The 12,500-nt window shown below is 41.3% G+C and overlaps 1 pseudogene across 1 annotated transcript in view; it reads right to left on the reverse strand.

Moving 5' to 3' along the window:
• LOC143753364 (regulator of G-protein signaling 7-like) overlaps window positions 1-12,500 on the reverse strand; it is a 59,331-nt pseudogene that overhangs the window by 21,503 nt on the left and 25,328 nt on the right. The window contains exons 2-3 of the transcript XR_013207715.1: window positions 2,387-2,437; window positions 268-374 (exon numbers count right to left, since the gene is read on the reverse strand). The product of XR_013207715.1 is annotated as a regulator of G-protein signaling 7-like (transcript). The remainder of the gene's footprint in view (window positions 1-267; window positions 375-2,386; window positions 2,438-12,500) is intronic.

Raw genomic sequence — 12,500 nt, forward strand, 5'->3', positions numbered from 1 at the left:
GAATATGAATATGAATGACATCATTCATAGGAATATGTATCAGAATATTCATGAATTTGAATCAGAATATGAATGCTTTTGTGAATATGAATCAGAATATAAATATGAATATGTATCAGAATATGAATGACATCAAGTTTAATCATGGTCATATTCTGATACATAAAATGATTTAGGTCTTCAGAGGGTCACGGGGTTCTCGGCCAGTCACGTGAGGTCTCAGCCGATCACATGAGGTTCTCGGCCAATCACGCGAGAGAATCTCACCTGAAACCGGTAGAAGGTCCCGTCGTCCTTCAGGATGAGGACGTGATCCGATATGGGGAAGAAATAACCATGAGCGGCCATCAGTGTTCCCAGATGAAGAGCCTCCACTGCAACACACACACACACACACACACACACACACACACACACACACACTGTAAGCGAGCTGCTCTTTGATCTCATGAACTGATTGCAGGAGTTGATCGTCTCAGGGATTTTTCTGTCTGGAATCGTCACAGATTTCAGAGTAATAAATGAACTCTGTTCGAATAAATAAAGCAGCTCAGCTCAATTATACAAAGAACTTAAAGTGCAAAGTTGAATGTGGATGTGATTATTCGTTTCACAGCCCTAAAATATATATAAAATAAATATATTTTAATAAAAAAATCAAAACAAATATTTAAATAAATTCTTAACAAAATATATATATATTTTTATACATATAAAAAAAATATTTCGAGTTGTTTTAGCTTATTTTAATGCTTGTTTTGTCTAATTTTAAATGGTTTAAGCCCCTTGATCTAGCGTCTCGTAGGATTTTATCCACTCGAGTCTCTTGAGAAAAGCTGAGTGTGATTCTCAAAGTCCCTGTAGTCGATCATTTAATCCCTTAAAACTCATCTCTGATCACCAAAAAACGTTTTTACCTTGTAATAATGTCTTCATGTCCTAAAATATCTTGAATGTAACTCGACACCCTTGCCTCATTTAGTATGCGCTGTGCTATGAATATGCAAATGAGCCCCGCCTCCACTCACTAACTCACTCACTCACTCATAGTCCAGTCATTTTATGAAAAAAGGTTGAACAAATTGCAACAGAAGAAAACTCAACTGATTTTGTATCCTCAATATGTCCTGAGTAAGGAAAAAAAAAGCCCCGAAGAATAATAATTCATTATTATGGCAGAGATGGGGTGTGGGTATTGAGTGCATTGTGTACGTAATTAGATTTTTTGATCCAGACACTTTTTATTTCACCTACCTTTTGTCTTCTGCATTGTCCTTACCCGTGTCTCCTGTTCTTCCCTCAGACTCATCCACCAGAAACAGTCCCACTGACCCAGCCCCAAACCCCATCTAATAATAATTAATAAAGGCTGGTTTCTAAAGTACTTCTTCCTGTATTAATGTTCATGGGTAGCCTAAATGGGTTCCATTCAGACCTTAATATTAAATAGTTTACTGTTATATGTCAACAAGATTCAACAAGACATTTTCACCTGGCTATATCCAATGTTTAGAACTGTTTGGGTAATTATGCAAATTTGCTAATACGTAATTATATTATGCACCATTTGTCCATGTTAACAAGCAATTTCAAAAAACTTGTAATACATTTTTTGTTTGTCTTGATGCAAGTAATCAACTCAGTAATTTTCATGGTGATATCTAAAGGTTAAAATTTTTACCCTTTTCACGTGAGCAAAAGAATGAATAGGCGAATGAATGGGATATATTTGGGTATTTTTCGAAACTTTCCCCTAATGGGATTCTTCTGGGCTTTTTTTCCCTTACTCAGGACATATTGAGGATACAAAATCATTTGAGTTTGCTTCTGCTGCAATTTGTTCAAGGTTGACCCCCATTTTGGCTTAAAATGACTGGACTATCAGAGATCCACTCGTTGACGATCACACGTTGATCTGATTGGTTACAAGGTAGTTTGTGACGTCAGAAACACCAGCGATTTCAAAGCGTGTTTTTGAGACTGTCTTTGGTTCACTGCAGTTTTAAGCAGAAAATACTCAAGACTTATGAATTTACACATGGTTTGTCTTAAAGCATATTAAAAATGTTATTGTGAACTTGTTAATGTGAACTTCCACATCTCCTTTGTATGTAAAACAGTGTCTGATTTCACGAAGGTCACGTTAGGCTCGAAACGACCCAAGCTCAGATCGATGCGTCTCGTGGATGTAAATGCCAGAGTTTGATTTCCTCCTCAAGCCGTTTATTTCCCGCCGTCACCTTCGACCTAATCGAATCCCGACGAACAGTCTGAACAACCAGCCAGCGCTCAGCTAATGAGTTTACCGCGCTAAACGTGTTTGAGGAGCGTCTGATTGGTGTGTGTCCCGTGAGCTCGTACACACGGAGGAGACGAGCTACTGTACCTTGATCTTCAATGTTCAGGTTCTTCTGCATCCACTGGACGATATCAGAGCCTGAAACACAGACACAGAACGAGGCTCTTCAGTGCATGCCTGATTCACACTGCAAGTCTTAAAGACACACTATGCAAGATTTGTACCTTAATATAACAGCTTCAAAGTCATTTCGATGGTAAACGAACACACACACACATCACATACATCATCAGCATATGAAGCAGCCTTTGCAAAGATAAATATAAAGTTCCCACCTCAATATAAAGCTGTGAGCGAGATTTATTAATGGATCTGATTTAAATCTCAGATCAGATGCGGATCTCGTGCGGATGTTTGTGTGTTCACACGTGTGCAACAAATATGAGTCAGATGTCAGTAAAAGATCGGATTTTTTGAGCCATTGTGTCTCTGAATGATCCTGCACTGCAAAACATGCTTTTCTTAGTATTTTTGGCTTGTTTCCAGTCCAAATATCTGAAAATTCTTAAATAAAGATGTTTTTACCAATGTAGTAAAATGCCATAAGATATTATGTCTAGTTTTCTGGGTATATAAATCAAAATTAAGTGATTTGATGATTAAAACAAGCAAAATGATCTGCCAATGGAGTCAGAAAAATTATCTTGTTTCTGTTTGAATTAACATTATGTTTCTGACCCCATTGCCAGATAATTTTGCTTTTTCTTAATCAACAAATCACTTAATTTAGATTTATATTCCCAGAAAACAAGACATAATATCATATGGCATTTTACTTGTATAGTAAATGCATCTTGATTTAAGAGTTTTTAGATATTTTGACTGGAAGCAGGAGAAAAATACTGAGTAAGAAAAGCATTTTTGCAGTATGTGCATTCATTCATTCATTCATTCATTCATTCATTCCTCCTCCTGGTGTCGTTATAGAAGCAGCTCTGTGTTCGTTCAGTCGTTCGTTCATTCATTCATTCCTCTTCCTGGAGTTGCTATAGAAGCACCTTTGTGTTCGTTCACTCGTTCATTCATTCCTCCTCCTGGTGTCGTTATAGAAGCAGCTCTGTGTTCGTTCACTCGTTCGTTCGTTCATTCATTCATTCATTCCTCCTCCTGGTGTCGTTATAGAAGCAGCTCTGTGTTCGTTCACTCGTTCATTCATTCATTCATTCCTCTTCCTGGTGTCGTTATAGAAGCAGCTCTGTGTTCGTTCACTCGTTCGTTCATTCATTCATTCCTCTTCCTGGTGTCGTTATAGAAGCAGCTCTGTGTTCGTTCACTCGTTCGTTCATTCATTCATTCCTCTTCCTGGTGTTGCTATAGAAGCACCTTTGTGTTCGTTCACTCGTTCGTTCATTCATTCATTCCTCTTCCTGGTGTCGTTATAGAAGCAGCTTTGTGTTCGTTCACTCGTTCGTTCATTCATTCATTCCTCTTCCTGGTGTTGCTATAGAAGCACCTTTGTGTTCGTTCACTCGTTCGTTCATTCATTCATTCCTCTTCCTGGTGTTGCTATAGAAGCACCTTTGTGTTCGTTCACTCGTTCGTTCATTCATTCATTCCTCTTCCTGGTGTCGTTATAGAAGCAGCTCTGTGTTCGTTCACTCGTTCGTTCATTCATTCATTCCTCTTCCTGGTGTTGCTATAGAAGCACCTTTGTGTTCGTTCACTCGTTCGTTCATTCATTCATTCCTCTTCCTGGTGTCGTTATAGAAGCAGCTTTGTGTTCGTTCACTCGTTCGTTCATTCATTCATTCCTCCTCCTGGTGTCGTTATAGAAGCAGCTTTGTGTTCGTTCACTCGTTCGTTCATTCATTCATTCCTCTTCCTGGTGTTGCTATAGAAGCACCTTTGTGTTCGTTCACTCGTTCATTCATTCCTCCTCCTGGTGTCGTTATAGAAGCAGCTCTGTGTTCGTTCACTCGTTCGTTCATTCATTCATTCCTCTTCCTGGTGTCGTTATAGAAGCAGCTCTGTGTTCGTTCACTTGTTCGTTCATTCATTCATTCATTCCTCCTCCTGGTGTCGTTATAGAAGCAGCTCTGTGTTCGTTCACTCGTTCATTCATTCCTCCTCCTGGTGTCGTTATAGAAGCAGCTCTGTGTTCGTTCACTCATTCGTTCATTCATTCATTCCTCTTCCTGGTGTCGTTATAGAAGCAGCTCTGTGTTCGTTCACTTGTTCGTTCATTCATTCATTCATTCCTCCTCCTGGTGTCGTTATAGAAGCAGCTCTGTGTTCGTTCACTCGTTCATTCATTCCTCCTCCTGGTGTCGTTATAGAAGCAGCTTTGTGTTCGTTCACTCGTTCATTCATTCCTCCTCCTGGTGTCGTTATAGAAGCAGCTTTGTGTTCGTTCACTCGTTCATTCATTCCTCCTCCTGGTGTCGTTATAGAAGCAGCTCTGTGTTCGTTCACTTGTTCGTTCATTCATTCATTCCTCTTCCTGGTGTTGCTATAGAAGCACCTTTGTGTTCGTTCACTCGTTCATTCATTCCTCCTCCTGGTGGTGTCGTTATAGAAGCAGCTCTGTGTTCGTTCACTCGTCTGTTCATTCATTCATTCCTCCTCCTGGTGTCGTTATAGAAGCAGCTTTGTGTTCGTTCAATCGTTCGTTCATTCATTAATTTCTCTTCCTGGTGTTGCTATAGAAGCAGCTTTGTGTTCGTTCACTCGTTCGATCGTTCATTCATTCATTCAATTCTCCTGCTGGTGTCGTTATAGAAGCAGCTCTGTGTTCGTTCACTTGTTCGTTCATTCATTCATTCCTCTTCCTGGTGTTGCTAGAAGCAGCTTTGTGTTCGTTCACTAGTTCATTCATTCCTCCTCCCGGTGTCGTTATAGAAGCAGCTCTGTGTTCGTTCACTTGTTCGTTCATTCATTCATTCCTCTTCCTGGTGTCGTTATAGAAGCAGCTTTGTGTTCGTTCAATCGTTCGTTCATTCATTCATTCATTCCTCCTCCTGGTGTCGTTATAGAAGCAGCTCTGTGTTCGTTCACTCGTTCGTTCATTCATTCATTCATTCCTCCTCCTGGTGTTGTTATAGAAGCAGCTTTGTGTTCGTTCAATCGTTCGTTCATTCATTCATTTCTCTTCCTGGTGTTGCTATAGAAGCAGCTTTGTGTTCGTTCACTCGTTCGTTCATTCATTCATTCCTCTTCCTGGTGTCGTTATAGAAGCAGCTCTGTGTTCGTTCACTCGTTCGTTCATTCATTCATTCATTCCTCCTCCTGGTGTCGTTATAGAAGCAGCTTTGTGTTCGTTCAATCGTTCGTTCATTCATTCATTTCTCTTCCTGGTGTTGCTATAGAAGCAGCTTTGTGTTCGTTCACTCGTTCGATCGTTCATTCATTCATTCAATTCTCCTGCTGGTGTCGTTATAGAAGCAGCTTTGTGTTCGTTCACTCGTTCGTTCATTCATTCATTCCTCCTCCTGGTGTCGTTATAGAAGCAGCTTTGTGTTCGTTCAATCGTTCGTTCATTCATTCATTTCTCTTCCTGGTGTTGCTATAGAAGCAGCTTTGTGTTCGTTCACTCGTTCGATCGTTCATTCATTCATTCAATTCTCCTGCTGGTGTCGTTATAGAAGCAGCTTTGTGTTCGTTCACTCGTTCGTTCATTCATTTATTCCTCTTCCTGGTGTTGCTATAGAAGCAGCTTTGTGTTCGTTCACTCATTCGTTAATTCATTCATTCCTCTTCCTGGTGTTGCTATAGAAGCAGCTTTGTGTTCGTTCACTCATTCGTTAATTCATTCATTCCTCTTCCTGGTGTTGCTATAGAAGCAGCTTTGTGTTCGTTCACTCGTTCGTTCATTCATTTATTCCTCTTCCTGGTGTTGCTATAGAAGCAGCTTTGTGTTCGTTCACTCGTTCGTTCATTCATTCATTCAATCCTCCTGCTGGTGTTGCTATGGAAGCAGCTTTGTGTTCGTTCACTCGTTCGTTCATTCATTTATTCCTCTTCCTGGTGTTGCTATAGAAGCAGCTTTGTGTTCGTTCACTCGTTCGTTCATTCATTCATTCAATCCTCCTGCTGGTGTTGCTATAGAAGCAGCTTTGTGTTCGTTCACTCGTTCGTTCATTCATTCATTTCTCTTCCTGGTGTTGCTATAGAAGCAGCTTTGTGTTCGTTCACTCGTTCGTTCATTCATTTATTCCTCTTCCTGGTGTTGCTATAGAAGCAGCTTTGTGTTTGTTCACTCGTTCGTTCATTCATTTATTCCTCTTCCTGGTGTCGTTATAGAAGCAGCTTTGTGTTCGTTCACTCATTCGTTCATTCATTCATTCAATCCTCCTGCTGGTGTTGCTATAGAAGCAGCTTTGTGTTCGTTCACTCGTTCGTTCATTCATTTATTCCTCTTCCTGGTGTTGCTATAGAAGCAGCTTTGTGTTCGTTCGCTCGTTCGTTCATTCATTCATTCCTCTTCCTGGTGTTGCTATAGAAGCAGCTTTGTGTTCGTTCACTCGTTCGTTCATTCATTCATTCATTCAATCCTCCTGCTGGTGTCGTTATAGAAGCAGCTTTGTGTTCGTTCACTCGTTCGTTCATTCATTCATTCCTCTTCCTGGTGTTGCTATAGAAGCAGCTTTGTGTTCGTTCACTCGTTCATTCATTCATTCATTCATTCCTCTTCCTGGTGTTGCAATAGAAGCAGCTTTGTGTTCGTTCACTCGTTCGTTCGTTCATTCATTCATTCATTCATTCAATCCTCCTGCTGGTGTCGTTATAGAAGCAGCTTTATGTTCGTTCACTCGTTCGTTCATTCATTCATTCAATCCTCCTGCTGGTGTCGTTATAGAAGCAGCTTTGTGTTCGTTCACTCGTTCGTTCATTCATTCATTTCTCTTCCTGGTGTTGCTATAGAAGCAGCTTTGTGTTCGTTCACTCGTTCGTTCATTCATTCATTTAATCCTCCTGCTGGTGTTGCTATAGAAGCAGCTTTGTGTTCGTTCACTCGTTCGTTCGTTCATTCATTCATTCATTCCTCCTCCTGGTGTTGCTATAGAAGCAGCTTTGTGTTCGTTCACCCGTTCGTTCATTCATTCATTCATTCCTCCTCCTGGTGTTGCTATAGAAGCAGCTTTGTGTTCGTTCACTCGTTCGTTCGTTCATTCATTCATTCATTCCTCCTCCTGGTGTCGTTATAGAAGCAGCTTTGTGTTCGTTCACTCGTTCGTTCGTTCGTTCATTCATTCATTCAATCCTCCTGCTGGTGTCGTTATAGAAGCAGCTTTGTGTTCGTTCACTCGTTCGTTCATTCATTCATTCAATCCTCCTGCTGGTGTCGTTATAGAAGCAGCTTTGTGTTCGTTCACTCGTTCGTTCATTCATTCATTCCTCTTCCTGGTGTTGCTATAAAAGCAGCTTTGTGTTCGTTCACTCGTTCGTTCATTCATTCATTTAATCCTCCTGCTGGTGTTGCTATAGAAGCAGCTTTGTGTTCGTTTCACTCGTTCGTTCATTCATTAATTAATTCCTCCTCCTGGTGTTGCTATAGAAGCAGCTTTGTGTTCGTTCACTCGTTCGTTCATTCATTCTTTCAATCCTCCTGATGGTGTTGCTATAGAAGCAGCTTTGTGTTCGTTCACTCGTTCGTTCATTCATTTATTCCTCTTCCTGGTGTTGCTATAGAAGCAGCTTTGTGTTCGTTCACTCGTTCGTTCATTCATTCATTCCTCTTCCTGGTGTTGCTATAAAAGCAGCTTTGTGTTCGTTCACTCGTTCGTTCATTCATTCATTTAATCCTCCTGCTGGTGTTGCTATAGAAGCAGCTTTGTGTTCGTTTCACTCGTTCGTTCATTCATTAATTAATTCCTCCTCCTGGTGTTGCTATAGAAGCAGCTTTGTGTTCGTTCACTCGTTCGTTCATTCATTCTTTCAATCCTCCTGATGGTGTTGCTATAGAAGCAGCTTTGTGTTCGTTCACTCGTTCGTTCATTCATTTATTCCTCTTCCTGGTGTTGCTATAGAAGCAGCTTTGTGTTCGTTCCCTCGTTCGTTCATTCATTCATTCCTCTTCCAGGTGTTGCTATAGAAGCAGCTTTGTGTTCGTTCACTCGTTCGTTCATTCATTCATTCAATGCTCCTGCTGGTGTCGTTATAGAAGCAGCTTTGTGTTCGTTCACTCGTTCGTTCATTCATTCATTCCTCTTCCTGGTGTTGCTATAGAAGCAGCTTTGTGTTCGTTCACTCGTTCGTTCATTCATTCATTCATTCCTCCTCCTGGTGTCGTTATAGAAGCAGCTCTGTGTTCGTTCACTCGTTCATTCATTCCTCCTCCTGGTGTCGTTATAGAAGCAGCTCTGTGTTCGTTCACTCATTCGTTCATTCATTCATTCCTCTTCCTGGTGTCGTTATAGAAGCAGCTCTGTGTTCGTTCACTTGTTCGTTCATTCATTCATTCATTCCTCCTCCTGGTGTCGTTATAGAAGCAGCTCTGTGTTCGTTCACTCGTTCATTCATTCCTCCTCCTGGTGTCGTTATAGAAGCAGCTTTGTGTTCGTTCACTCGTTCATTCATTCCTCCTCCTGGTGTCGTTATAGAAGCAGCTTTGTGTTCGTTCACTCGTTCATTCATTCCTCCTCCTGGTGTCGTTATAGAAGCAGCTCTGTGTTCGTTCACTTGTTCGTTCATTCATTCATTCCTCTTCCTGGTGTTGCTATAGAAGCACCTTTGTGTTCGTTCACTCGTTCATTCATTCCTCCTCCTGGTGGTGTCGTTATAGAAGCAGCTCTGTGTTCGTTCACTCGTCTGTTCATTCATTCATTCCTCCTCCTGGTGTCGTTATAGAAGCAGCTTTGTGTTCGTTCAATCGTTCGTTCATTCATTAATTTCTCTTCCTGGTGTTGCTATAGAAGCAGCTTTGTGTTCGTTCACTCGTTCGATCGTTCATTCATTCATTCAATTCTCCTGCTGGTGTCGTTATAGAAGCAGCTCTGTGTTCGTTCACTTGTTCGTTCATTCATTCATTCCTCTTCCTGGTGTTGCTAGAAGCAGCTTTGTGTTCGTTCACTAGTTCATTCATTCCTCCTCCCGGTGTCGTTATAGAAGCAGCTCTGTGTTCGTTCACTTGTTCGTTCATTCATTCATTCCTCTTCCTGGTGTCGTTATAGAAGCAGCTTTGTGTTCGTTCAATCGTTCGTTCATTCATTCATTCATTCCTCCTCCTGGTGTCGTTATAGAAGCAGCTCTGTGTTCGTTCACTCGTTCGTTCATTCATTCATTCATTCCTCCTCCTGGTGTTGTTATAGAAGCAGCTTTGTGTTCGTTCAATCGTTCGTTCATTCATTCATTTCTCTTCCTGGTGTTGCTATAGAAGCAGCTTTGTGTTCGTTCACTCGTTCGTTCATTCATTCATTCCTCTTCCTGGTGTCGTTATAGAAGCAGCTCTGTGTTCGTTCACTCGTTCGTTCATTCATTCATTCATTCCTCCTCCTGGTGTCGTTATAGAAGCAGCTTTGTGTTCGTTCAATCGTTCGTTCATTCATTCATTTCTCTTCCTGGTGTTGCTATAGAAGCAGCTTTGTGTTCGTTCACTCGTTCGATCGTTCATTCATTCATTCAATTCTCCTGCTGGTGTCGTTATAGAAGCAGCTTTGTGTTCGTTCACTCGTTCGTTCATTCATTCATTCCTCCTCCTGGTGTCGTTATAGAAGCAGCTTTGTGTTCGTTCAATCGTTCGTTCATTCATTCATTTCTCTTCCTGGTGTTGCTATAGAAGCAGCTTTGTGTTCGTTCACTCGTTCGATCGTTCATTCATTCATTCAATTCTCCTGCTGGTGTCGTTATAGAAGCAGCTTTGTGTTCGTTCACTCGTTCGTTCATTCATTTATTCCTCTTCCTGGTGTTGCTATAGAAGCAGCTTTGTGTTCGTTCACTCATTCGTTAATTCATTCATTCCTCTTCCTGGTGTTGCTATAGAAGCAGCTTTGTGTTCGTTCACTCATTCGTTAATTCATTCATTCCTCTTCCTGGTGTTGCTATAGAAGCAGCTTTGTGTTCGTTCACTCGTTCGTTCATTCATTTATTCCTCTTCCTGGTGTTGCTATAGAAGCAGCTTTGTGTTCGTTCACTCGTTCGTTCATTCATTCATTCAATCCTCCTGCTGGTGTTGCTATGGAAGCAGCTTTGTGTTCGTTCACTCGTTCGTTCATTCATTTATTCCTCTTCCTGGTGTTGCTATAGAAGCAGCTTTGTGTTCGTTCACTCGTTCGTTCATTCATTCATTCAATCCTCCTGCTGGTGTTGCTATAGAAGCAGCTTTGTGTTCGTTCACTCGTTCGTTCATTCATTCATTTCTCTTCCTGGTGTTGCTATAGAAGCAGCTTTGTGTTCGTTCACTCGTTCGTTCATTCATTTATTCCTCTTCCTGGTGTTGCTATAGAAGCAGCTTTGTGTTTGTTCACTCGTTCGTTCATTCATTTATTCCTCTTCCTGGTGTCGTTATAGAAGCAGCTTTGTGTTCGTTCACTCATTCGTTCATTCATTCATTCAATCCTCCTGCTGGTGTTGCTATAGAAGCAGCTTTGTGTTCGTTCACTCGTTCGTTCATTCATTTATTCCTCTTCCTGGTGTTGCTATAGAAGCAGCTTTGTGTTCGTTCGCTCGTTCGTTCATTCATTCATTCCTCTTCCTGGTGTTGCTATAGAAGCAGCTTTGTGTTCGTTCACTCGTTCGTTCATTCATTCATTCATTCAATCCTCCTGCTGGTGTCGTTATAGAAGCAGCTTTGTGTTCGTTCACTCGTTCGTTCATTCATTCATTCCTCTTCCTGGTGTTGCTATAGAAGCAGCTTTGTGTTCGTTCACTCGTTCATTCATTCATTCATTCATTCCTCTTCCTGGTGTTGCAATAGAAGCAGCTTTGTGTTCGTTCACTCGTTCGTTCGTTCATTCATTCATTCATTCATTCAATCCTCCTGCTGGTGTCGTTATAGAAGCAGCTTTATGTTCGTTCACTCGTTCGTTCATTCATTCATTCAATCCTCCTGCTGGTGTCGTTATAGAAGCAGCTTTGTGTTCGTTCACTCGTTCGTTCATTCATTCATTTCTCTTCCTGGTGTTGCTATAGAAGCAGCTTTGTGTTCGTTCACTCGTTCGTTCATTCATTCATTTAATCCTCCTGCTGGTGTTGCTATAGAAGCAGCTTTGTGTTCGTTCACTCGTTCGTTCGTTCATTCATTCATTCATTCCTCCTCCTGGTGTTGCTATAGAAGCAGCTTTGTGTTCGTTCACCCGTTCGTTCATTCATTCATTCATTCCTCCTCCTGGTGTTGCTATAGAAGCAGCTTTGTGTTCGTTCACTCGTTCGTTCGTTCATTCATTCATTCATTCCTCCTCCTGGTGTCGTTATAGAAGCAGCTTTGTGTTCGTTCACTCGTTCGTTCGTTCGTTCATTCATTCATTCAATCCTCCTGCTGGTGTCGTTATAGAAGCAGCTTTGTGTTCGTTCACTCGTTCGTTCATTCATTCATTCAATCCTCCTGCTGGTGTCGTTATAGAAGCAGCTTTGTGTTCGTTCACTCGTTCGTTCATTCATTCATTCCTCTTCCTGGTGTTGCTATAAAAGCAGCTTTGTGTTCGTTCACTCGTTCGTTCATTCATTCATTTAATCCTCCTGCTGGTGTTGCTATAGAAGCAGCTTTGTGTTCGTTTCACTCGTTCGTTCATTCATTAATTAATTCCTCCTCCTGGTGTTGCTATAGAAGCAGCTTTGTGTTCGTTCACTCGTTCGTTCATTCATTCTTTCAATCCTCCTGATGGTGTTGCTATAGAAGCAGCTTTGTGTTCGTTCACTCGTTCGTTCATTCATTTATTCCTCTTCCTGGTGTTGCTATAGAAGCAGCTTTGTGTTCGTTCACTCGTTCGTTCATTCATTCATTCCTCTTCCTGGTGTTGCTATAAAAGCAGCTTTGTGTTCGTTCACTCGTTCGTTCATTCATTCATTTAATCCTCCTGCTGGTGTTGCTATAGAAGCAGCTTTGTGTTCGTTTCACTCGTTCGTTCATTCATTAATTAATTCCTCCTCCTGGTGTTGCTATAGAAGCAGCTTTGTGTTCGTTCACTCGTTCGTTCATTCATTCTTTCAATCCTCCTGATGGTGTTGCTATAGAAGCAGCTTTGTGTTCGTTCACTCGTTCGTTCAT

The sequence above is a fragment of the Siphateles boraxobius genome, unplaced genomic scaffold (genome assembly GCF_051911475.1).
Source record: "Siphateles boraxobius isolate OS27281-9 unplaced genomic scaffold, OSU_SipBor_1 28, whole genome shotgun sequence".
NCBI classification, from domain to species: Eukaryota; Metazoa; Chordata; class Actinopteri; order Cypriniformes; family Leuciscidae; genus Siphateles; species Siphateles boraxobius.